A 10,287-nucleotide genomic window follows, 5' to 3' on the forward strand; every position below is an offset into this window, starting at 1 on the left:
AGCTATGATGACGGCAATGGACATGAGCGGGAAGTTATAGTTCTCAAGGAATTAGTTTGTTCCTTCTAGATATAGATATTTTCAGCTGAAAGCATGATTTAAACAAGTACTACAACACATTCACACGCAATCGCTCTCTCAATAATGCATTCAAACAAATGTAATCTTACAGTGCTACTTCATCTGTATCCAATTTCGAATGAGCAGAAATCTGTAAGAAATGCATCGATCCGTAGGTAAAACGACTGACGAAAACGTACTGTTATTTTCATCACAAACAAAATTTGCACCGCAAAAAGCAGCAATTATACCTTTTAATGCTGACAACCATGTTATTAGCTTGTCATGTGGTAGTTAAAAAGTTTGAAAACTAGTGTTCTAATAAACCACTTTGAAACTCTGCTGTTATTTTATTTTTTAATATACATTATGTACAGAACTGTGATATTTCAAACATACTGAAATACTTTAGCCGCAGGGCGGTGTTTCTGCGAGGAGTGGAGCGGGAGCGGGAAATGGTGAACCCGGAGCGGAGTGATTATTAAATGCTCGGAGCGTGGAGGGGAAATTGTTGACGCTCCACTCCGCTCACATACTCTGCCGGACGCCGCCACACAAATATGGCTTTTTGTTAATGACTGTCCTCCTACAGGATTTAACACAGAGTTACAGCTCACAAACAGTTACAAAAGACAGTGTAACAGTCTATCACAGGCAATTGTAGTTGCATTTTTCATCAATTAATTTCTTAAATTATCCTTTAACTATATTCTGGCCCACCATCTAGTGGCGAAATATTTTTTTGGCCCAATGCCAAATTTACTTGCCGACCCCTGCTCCATGGCATGTTTCTAGTCAAGTCAAATTATGTCAGCTTTAAATCTATAGCACTTTATACAGTACAGATTGTTTCAAATATATTAAATCATAATAATATTGCAGTAATATAATATATAAATAACAAATAAAAAAATATTTCAGTTATGCAAACAGAATTCAATTCTGCTTTAAAGCAGCTCTAAAAAGAACCAGAGTTCTAAGTACAAATAGACCAATTTGTTGGTAGAGGCTATTTACATTAACTCCACCCACCAATGCCGGGCTGCTGTAAACAGCACTGCAAAAGACACATATTTTACTGCAGTATCAATGGCACAGTGAGTAAAATGCGAGCTGTTTGCTTTTGACGCGATCGACCCGAGTTCTAGTCCGCCTTTTGTCAAACGTGCTTCTCCTTTTCCCATCACATATCAGATCAGAAAGGCATTTATTTTCAATAAAAATAAAGTAAATATTTGAAAAGTGGAAATAAAACGCCTCATTAATAATACATGTTATTAGGCATGTTTAGCTGTCGGTGTAGGGAGGTTTTTGTCCCAATAAATTGGCATTCATCTAATAAAATTTATAAGCATTATAATTTACACTCAATATGTTATTGCATTCTGTTTTATAATGTACTACAGTACTGAAGTATAAATATCTGCCACCTAACTACTATTTACACACCTGTTGCTAAAGAAAATGCTGCTATTTTAGTGTAAACAGAATTTATTTGCACTTAGTGTAACTAGAATATATCGCTTCTTCAACTTAGTGTAACTTCCAAAAATACCATCATTCAGTTAAAGAGCTCAGTGTTGATTCAGTTCTTTTCAATATGTAGAGTTCATCATCAATTATGAAATGAGTTCAATTGGGCAATATAATTGTTTACTAGTATGAACTGTTATATGAACTATTATAGATCAGTGGTATGAACCCTTATTAACAAGCCTTTGTAAAAAGAACGGTTAGCACATTTATTTGTAAGGTAACATCCTCGACAGCTGTGCTGAATTAATGTTCAGTCCTTGTCATGTGACAGCACAGCATAGTACTCTAAAACATTTGTTGCTTATTGTGTACTGTTTCACACACTATTCTTTCAAAATAGAATGCAGTATGCACTGTGTACTGGGCAGTAAGCAAGTATGCCATTTCGAGCACAGCCTGGATCTTTGTTGAGAACCCCTGATCTAGATTCATAAGTTTGGGGTAGGACTACCTGTTTGGCTTTATAATGGCAGACAGGGGGACTGTTGAAAACTTGTTTGAAAACAGTGTCTAATTTGCAGTTCTGTTTGGTGACTCTAGTGGTGCAGAAATTATACACTTCAACGCCACATCATCAGAAATCTTATTCAGGCCAAACAGTTCAACGTAATTGTCAGTATTAGATAACCAAATGATCAGTTTCTGCTTCTTACATGAGTGAAAGTAAGTGTATTTAACGGCTCCTTTCCACTGAGCGGTACGGTACAGTACAGTTCAGTACGGTACGATTCGGTATGGGTAACCCTGATCAGGCTTGCGTTTCCACTGCCAATAGTATGTCGGAAGGACTAGCCGAGTTGAGGCTGCTCTCGGCAGATACATGAGCACTGAGCACCCGCTGATCGCCTGGAGCTCCGAAATTGGCATAGCAAATTTTCAGATAGGCGCTATCTTTATAAATAAACCGCAGATTTGAGTTTTAAACAATTACATTCTCGCCTGAAAACCCTTAAAACTAAATTTCATAACAGTAATATTTAGAAAATTACGTGGGTTTTTGGGCAATGACGTTTCACAAGTCCACAAGAACAGACAAGAACGCATATTGAGAAACAGCTATTGTCTCGTTCTAGTGAAACAAGACAAGAACGCGTATTGAGAAACGGCTATTGTCTGTGTGAAAATCTAAAATGATAAAATACGCGGTTATATTTTTTTGTTTGCGCACTCTGATGTAAGCCCAACACTCATGGACAGCAAAGCGGAACGAGTGAAGGACGCTTTATCCCCTTGTATCACGCAAAAGTTACGATTCTAGTCAACCAATCAACGTTCTGCGGTGAGTTTAGCTCCACCCTTTTGGTACCCTTTGCTGTGCTAGATACCCCAACGGAAGGGTACCAAAAAAGTGGTACGGTTCGCTATTTTGGTACCATTCACAACTTCTGACAGTGGAAACAGACATAATTGCATACCGTACTGTACTGTACCGAACCGTACCGCTCAGTGGAAACGAGCCATAAGAGAGTGAAAGCCTGTAGGTGTGGATTAGTGTACAAGTTAATGATGATTTCACACTGCTGGATGGAAGCTTTTTAAAGCTGATTAGCTGGATGATCTCCCAGTTCCCACATGTGTAGTGTAGCAGCAAATACATTTATCAGTTTACATTTTCTGGGAATAAAACCCATGACCTTGGCATAGGGTCATTCTCTGCTGTTTGAGCTGCAGGAATGCTTTATATGGCCAACATTTTTGTTTAAAGCAGCAGATACAAAATTAGTTAAACAACACTTTTTCCCCCTTAAATCATCTTTTTTTTCCCATTATCGGTCTTAATGTGTTCGTATAATCCATAATAAAAGTTGAAATTTTATATTTTGATAAATCAGTTTGACACACCTGGTTTTTGAAGTTTGGTAAATGTGCTCAAATTTGATGATGTAGTCGAACGTTTTACAAAGGATGAAACAGAATATCCTAATTATGATAATACTTTACTTTCTAGCCTTAACTCAGCTAGATCATGACCCTCTTAGGAAACCAAATTGTGGTTGCAGCATTAAATAGGGAAAGCATTTATTTGTGCGTGTGAGGGTGCGTACACATTGTCACTCATCCGGGCTGCCTTCTGCTGACACTGGAAATTGTGCTTATGGGGGCTTTGTCTTGTAGGTCAAATTATCCTCTAATACATCCAGCACAGGCTGAACTCTATCTCCAGTGGATGGGATCAGGCTGGGCCTCGCATCCTTCGCATTAAGCCATCTCACTTATATAAGGCAAGCTCATATGAACTCAGTCACCAGCGCCCCTGCCTCCAATATCCCTATAACATAGCATGCATATTGATTGCAGATTGTGCATTTGAGAGACTCATTTTTCCCCCATATCCACGAGAAGCTGGGGAATCATGTTACTCTGCAGCTGATTAGAAAGCTCATGCATAGGAAATTATGCGTCCAGCGCCTCTCCTTCTCCTCCATCTGCCTGCAGTGCAGGTGAAAACAATTTACACATCGGCGGCCTAATGGATACATTCATGGGGAGTGGTGAGAGAAAGGAGGAAAGGGACGGGAGAGCGAGCACGAGCGGCCATAATGGGCCAGGCCAATGCAGGCCAGCAGCCTTGGTTAGACGGACGCCGCAGATAGCAACGTATCGGATAACATCTAATCGTGGGGTTGCAGGCTAATGAGTGTGGCCGTGCCCTGTCAGCGCTAGCTTTTGGCCTGCACTAAAGACACTCGTAAACAATTCGGCTGTGCGCGCTTCAAACGCGCCCGTAATGTGTTGATTCAGCAGGTAATGAGCTGCTCCCCGAATCAATACCCTCCTCTCGGCACCCTGGCCGGCCCCGCAGTCACAGGGCACAGCTAGCAGGGTTCGATGTTGCACCCCCCCCTCCCTTCATGACCTCTCTCATTGCGGTAAGGACGGCGCACTGTCTGAAGAGGACCATTCTCATATTGCGGAAGGCGCCCGAGTGTCAGAATTTTCATTCGCAGGCGAGCAAATGAACAGGCAGCCACCGCATGCTAATGAGGCACAGGCTATTTTCCACCTTTTTTATCTGCACATTATGCTCTTGACTCTGGAGAAGGTGGGAATTAGGTTGGACCTTAGTGTCAGGCTGCCTGATGGCTGCGCTCAGAAAAACTGGTAATTGAAGCCGATGGCTGCTACGGAGGAGGTCTGAATTTGGAAATAAACAGTTTCAAGCATCGCACGTCATTTCTGGAGAGATGGCAGGGGAATGGAAATGAGCTGTCTGGATTTAATGTGCTCGCACAGCAGGGAAAAAGGGGGGCGTCTTTGTGGATGACAATTCCACTCATTAGGACTTCAATGCAACCATAATGACAGGGAGCCTAGGATGCTGTATTCAAAAAGGGCAATTAGGGGACGTCCTCCAAACTAAATTTAGACGCTATAAAAAAAATCTTTACATTGTTGTTGTTATTTGACTTTGCCAGATACATCTAATGGCTGTGAAATGGAGGGCGAGATGTAGATAGGTGGCCTCCCACTGAGAGTTATCTTTTTTTTCCTTTTTTTTTTTTTTTATCTGCTCTGGAACTTTGTTTATCATTATTGCTTGTTTATTAGCATAATGGGAAGTGGACCAATTATTTCTCCTCTTGTTGGCAAAGTGACTCATTTGTGTTTGTTTCTCTGCTCATTTTCTGTCAGGCCTGCGAGAACATCTTCATCTATTTCTCCTTGAGTGAGTGTCTATTTGTGAGCGTGCACATGTCAGCTTGTTGTTTTTTTTTAATATGCCAGCATGATACCATTCTTACTATTTACGCCTGTTACGTAACATCGTGCAAATTAAAGAATGCCAATTGACGTTTCAGAATGAGGCAGTTTCACAAGTATACTACTATTTGCCATGCAACAGTTCTGAGAAGTAAATATATTTCGCTTTTTGTTATGCTATAGGTGCATGACCTTTATATTGAAGAATCTAAACCAGTTTGAAGAGACTGAGCTTCATTCCATCACCATTTAGCTGTTGCATTGGTCTCACCTTAGGGACGCATCTCTGTCCCTCTTTCCATTTCCACTGGATTACCGGCAACAATACGTTTCAGCAGCGCAAACTTTTTCTCTATTCAAACCTTCCTCAAATCCCACTCCCTCTCGCCAAAAAGGAGCTCGTCTTATGTTCTTTTCATATTTGATTTCCATGAGTCGAATGAGCACGCTCCGATTATCCTGGTGGTCAGAGCTCTCTTTTGGGGTGTTTCTGTTTTCTAGACGAGGACCTGTCGATCAATCCCCAAATTGACTTGGGTCCGTTAATCGCTGTTGCTTTTTAATGCAATGTGTCAGAGCGGCGACCTGGGCCTGATTGTAATTCAGGCACAAAACCTTGATGTGCTGGAAGAGACTGCAGGGGTTTTCTCAGCTGGCGGAGCCTGCATGCTCATGAATAAAACAGGGGCTTACCAGTTCTCCTGAGCACCGAGCCCCGTCCGGTCTGTTTTTATGGTGCTTGGTTGGAACAATATCACTCCCCATTCCAGCAGAGAGAGGAGGATGTTTGTGCTGTCTTGTGCTGGAGCAGTAATTTTATATAATCAGCGTGTATTTGCCGTCTCATTTTGTGAATAAAGAAAAAGCAACACTTTACATTTGTTTGCCCTTAAAATACAGATATTATAAATAGGAAACGCCTTCTTTCATTTTTTTGTATTCGTGATTATTGTTATATGCTTGAACTAAACATTATACATGGTTAAAAGGTTACTGTATTGATACCATGCAGGGTGCCGTGTACTAATGTCACCATGCCCTTTCACTGATTAGATTTGCTGTCTTGTAACCGGTTTTAAATGTCAAAAAAACGAAAGCTCTCTAAACTAGCATATCTTACAGGCTTACAGACTTCCTTCTCCTCTTCAGTGAAGTGTTGGAGCACAATTAGTCATGAGTGGCATGACGTTCCTCGCGAGTCCTGTTTGCAGACTCATTACTAGACCCTGCTGGTGTCTTGGAGGCTGAGAGGAAGTCAAACAAAGCGGCACTCATATTTCTCCAGTTCTCTGTGGCGTTGAGCAGGCCCCGGCCTAGCGGCAGCGCAGAGAGGTGAAGGGCTGTGAAAAGAAACCCCAGCTGCCCTCTTACTGCCTCACACCCACACACATCTCAGACTGGATGGGGACTGGAGCAGTTTAGTTCTGTTCAGAATCTCCAGTGGCTCATGCTGTCTTTATTTGATATTTCAGACTTACATGTTCTCTTGAAGTCGTCTTTGTCTGGATTTTTCTGGATTGTAAACGTCATTAATCTACGGGTGACCAGTCTACACAGTGGGTCAATTAGAGTCCAACTTCAAAGATGGAAAGGAGCTGAGAGACCCAGCTGTGTGCAAATTCTGGCGCGTACGTGTGGTGTACAGTGTTTATGCTTTCTTTCTTTGCTCATATGCATGTTGAAACTCTTTTCAGCCATGTAATCTTCCACAGAGACATGGACAGACAAAGACACTATCACTGACTGTTTTATCCTATCGGTGTTATGAGTTTCAAGGTTTTATACAGTGTTTCTTATATATTTAAATTTCGTAACTTCTGCCTGGAATCTCTGATTCTTTTTTTTTTTCTCTCTCTCTCTCTCTCTCTCTCTCTCTCTCTCTCTCTCTGTACAGGTGTGTGAATATTTTGTATTCAAACACAGAATGAACCAATGTAATGTAGTGGCTGTGTTCAAATGTTTCTTTTTCAATTCCACAACTTTCTATCCATGCAGCCTTTTTTCTCATATCAATGTATTGGCCTGTATGTCACTGCTCTGCTTGACAGAGGGTATCAACGTGAATGAAAGCACCGACAGCCGCCACCCCGTACGGGTCCCTCGATCTTCCATATTTATCTGTGTGTAGAGAAATCCGAGGTCTTTTTTTCAGGTCCTGCAGGAAGGGCTGCTATGCCCGTCCACACAGGTCTGAGAGGAGCCAGTCATCCATGTGGGCGATTTTTCTCAGCTCAGAAGGTTCAAGGCTGTGTCAGCAGCTACGTAAGACATGGTATTTTCAACCCTAAACTAATGTCAGAGACAGTTAAATAGAGAGAGTCAGGTCAATTGCATATTCTTGGAAATGGAAGAAACATTATACAAAATAAATACATATAAATTAATAATACAAGAACGGAAAAGAAGATTTTTTTTTACATCTATTTGGTTCAAATTTTCTGTTTACTGTCTATGAAGAAATGACACATATTCCAAAAGTTGATCCACCTCAGGTATGATGTGGTAAATGCTAGCCGATGTCTTTGTCTGTTAGTAACGCTCTGCCTTGTACCTGACACATTCAGCAATCACACAATCTGGAGGCAAAATAGCTGGTATTTTCCCTCGCTTGCACAAGTCTGATGACTGCTCCGAGTAGTCATTAACCAGTCATATTGATGAGCTTTGCGTAATCCATCAGCTTTGTCTTTGTATTTATTTACTATCTGAAACATAATGAGTGATTATGTAATATTCTGGCTCTTGCTGCTGTGATTGCTGTCCAGTGTTTGAAAGGGTACAGTTCTTAGTCAATTAGAGACTGATTAGTGCATAGCAAATCCACTTAATTCTAAATATGTTAATTAACAGTCTATGCACTCATACTAGTGGTTAAAAGCACTAGTAACCTCATGCAAGCTTCAAATGTGCTACTCTCTAAATTGCTTGCAGTACGTTTCTTTGAAAGGCTATATTTAATTAAATGGTGTGTACTGTAGCCAGTTGGAGGGCTAATGGAAGTTACATTGTATGTAACAGATATGCTGGAGAATTGCTTGACTATCGTTAATGGATACAATTTGACTTTACCCCTCTCCTTGCTTGCTCATAGAAATATTTTTTTTTAATCTGTTTAAAGAAAAGACCATATTTAGTCATTCTGAAATTTAATTAGTATAATTTATAAAGCTAGTTTGCTGATGGACCAATGAGATGGTGTGAATGTTACATGTAAAAAGAATGTGTTTAATTTCTTGCCTGTGAAATGACATCTTTCTGTGTGAAGAGAAATGCTTAAGGACCACTCCACCTCATTTTTTTTTTCTGAACTGACAGAATTCAAAAAGCTACAGAGGACAGCATCTGTGCCCAAGCCATATATATCAGTGGGTAAAATAACTGGCATGGCTGTTATGCTCTTATCGGAATGCTATAAATGGTCTGCTGAGTATCTCTGAAATGTTCATCAAAATTTAATTGTATCTTAGAGACATTCAAGTCAAACTATGCAAACAGCAGAAAAGGATAAAGAAAAGATACAAATGAAAATATCGTCCATCAGCACTTCATGTATCACAACAGAGCCATCTAGTGTTTCTGTTGCTGGAGGCAAAGTAGTCCTGAGAATTTTTAGCTCTCTGTTGTTCTCTTTTTAAGGTTGTTATTGAAAAGCAAAACCAGTATTATTTAGCTTTTATGTCTGAGACCAGAATTTTAGTGAATAGATACACACCACTTTAAAACAGGCCTCCTAAGTTATGGGAGTAAAATTTCTTTAGAAAATTAACATTTAATATATAGAAGCTATAGAACATGAAATATATATATTTTTAAATGTAATAATATAAAATGGTGGCTACTACTAAAACATATTTTCTGTTATTAATATATAGAATTATTAAATCATTAGAATAATCAAAGAAATAGGAATTCCATACAACTAATAATTTAATTTGAAATTGAAGTGTTTGTTATTTGTTTATCATTCACTCTCAGAAAAAAAAAGGTACAGAAGCTGTCACTGGAGTGGTACCTTTTCAAAAGGTACACTTTTGTACCTTTTAGGTACTAATGTGTACACTTTACGTACTAATTTGTACCTTTAAGGTACCAATATGGACTCTTTAAGTACAAAGGTGTGCCTTTTGAAAAGGTAGCACCCCAGTGACAGCTTCTGTACCTTTTTTTTCTGAGAGTGTTAAATCATTTCAGTCATTCTAACGATTCCCACCTGTAAATATATTATTTGTTTAGACCCTGGTATTCCAGCACTTGCAAGTGCAAGTGTTTCAAAAATTGGTTAAGGGTGCCCCCACCTGGCCACAAGTATGTTCTGTATCTGACATATTAAACACTGAGGACTGAGAGACCGCATTGAGAGGGTTAGGTTTTGTTCATGTGCACACATTGCAGTGTATGATTTTGTTTTCACGTTAAATCAACTCAAACGTGACAGTCATTTCTAAATAAAACAATAATCAAACCTTATTTGTTAAATACAAAAAAAGAAATGATAATCAAAATATGTATCGTTTTTTAGAAGCATTTAATTTTCTTCAATTTCTCATTTTCCTTTTTTTTGCCTTTTGTTTTTCTTTGTCTGTAATGGAAGCTCTCATCCTTTAGGACTGCAAGTTAGAAAGAAAGAAAAAAATGTAGAAAGCAACAGTTGTTTTGGGCAGGCTGTGTTTAAAGAAAGGAGCATGCTTACTGTGCTTTCATTTGAAGCCCAGCTCCTGAGCCATTTTCTTTGAGTACAGGGCTATTCTGTTCATCAGTATGGAAGTCTATTAGGTGAGGTGAAATCGCACTGATGGACACTGAGCACCAGGAATCAGCTGCTCAATAAAGGCTCCTAATTGCTTAGCAACAGTGTTGCAGACCTCTCATTTGAGATCAAGAGTTTACTGGACTGAAGACTTCGCTTTGGAGAAATAGAGCTTGCGCCATTAGATAAGACAGGGGAAATGGGCTATATCTACATCCTTAGCTCTCTCTCTCTCTCTCTCT

The sequence above is a fragment of the Sinocyclocheilus anshuiensis genome, unplaced genomic scaffold, assembly GCF_001515605.1.
Source record: "Sinocyclocheilus anshuiensis isolate Anshui unplaced genomic scaffold, SAMN03320099.WGS_v1.1 scaffold421, whole genome shotgun sequence".
NCBI lineage: Eukaryota > Metazoa > Chordata > Actinopteri > Cypriniformes > Cyprinidae > Sinocyclocheilus > Sinocyclocheilus anshuiensis.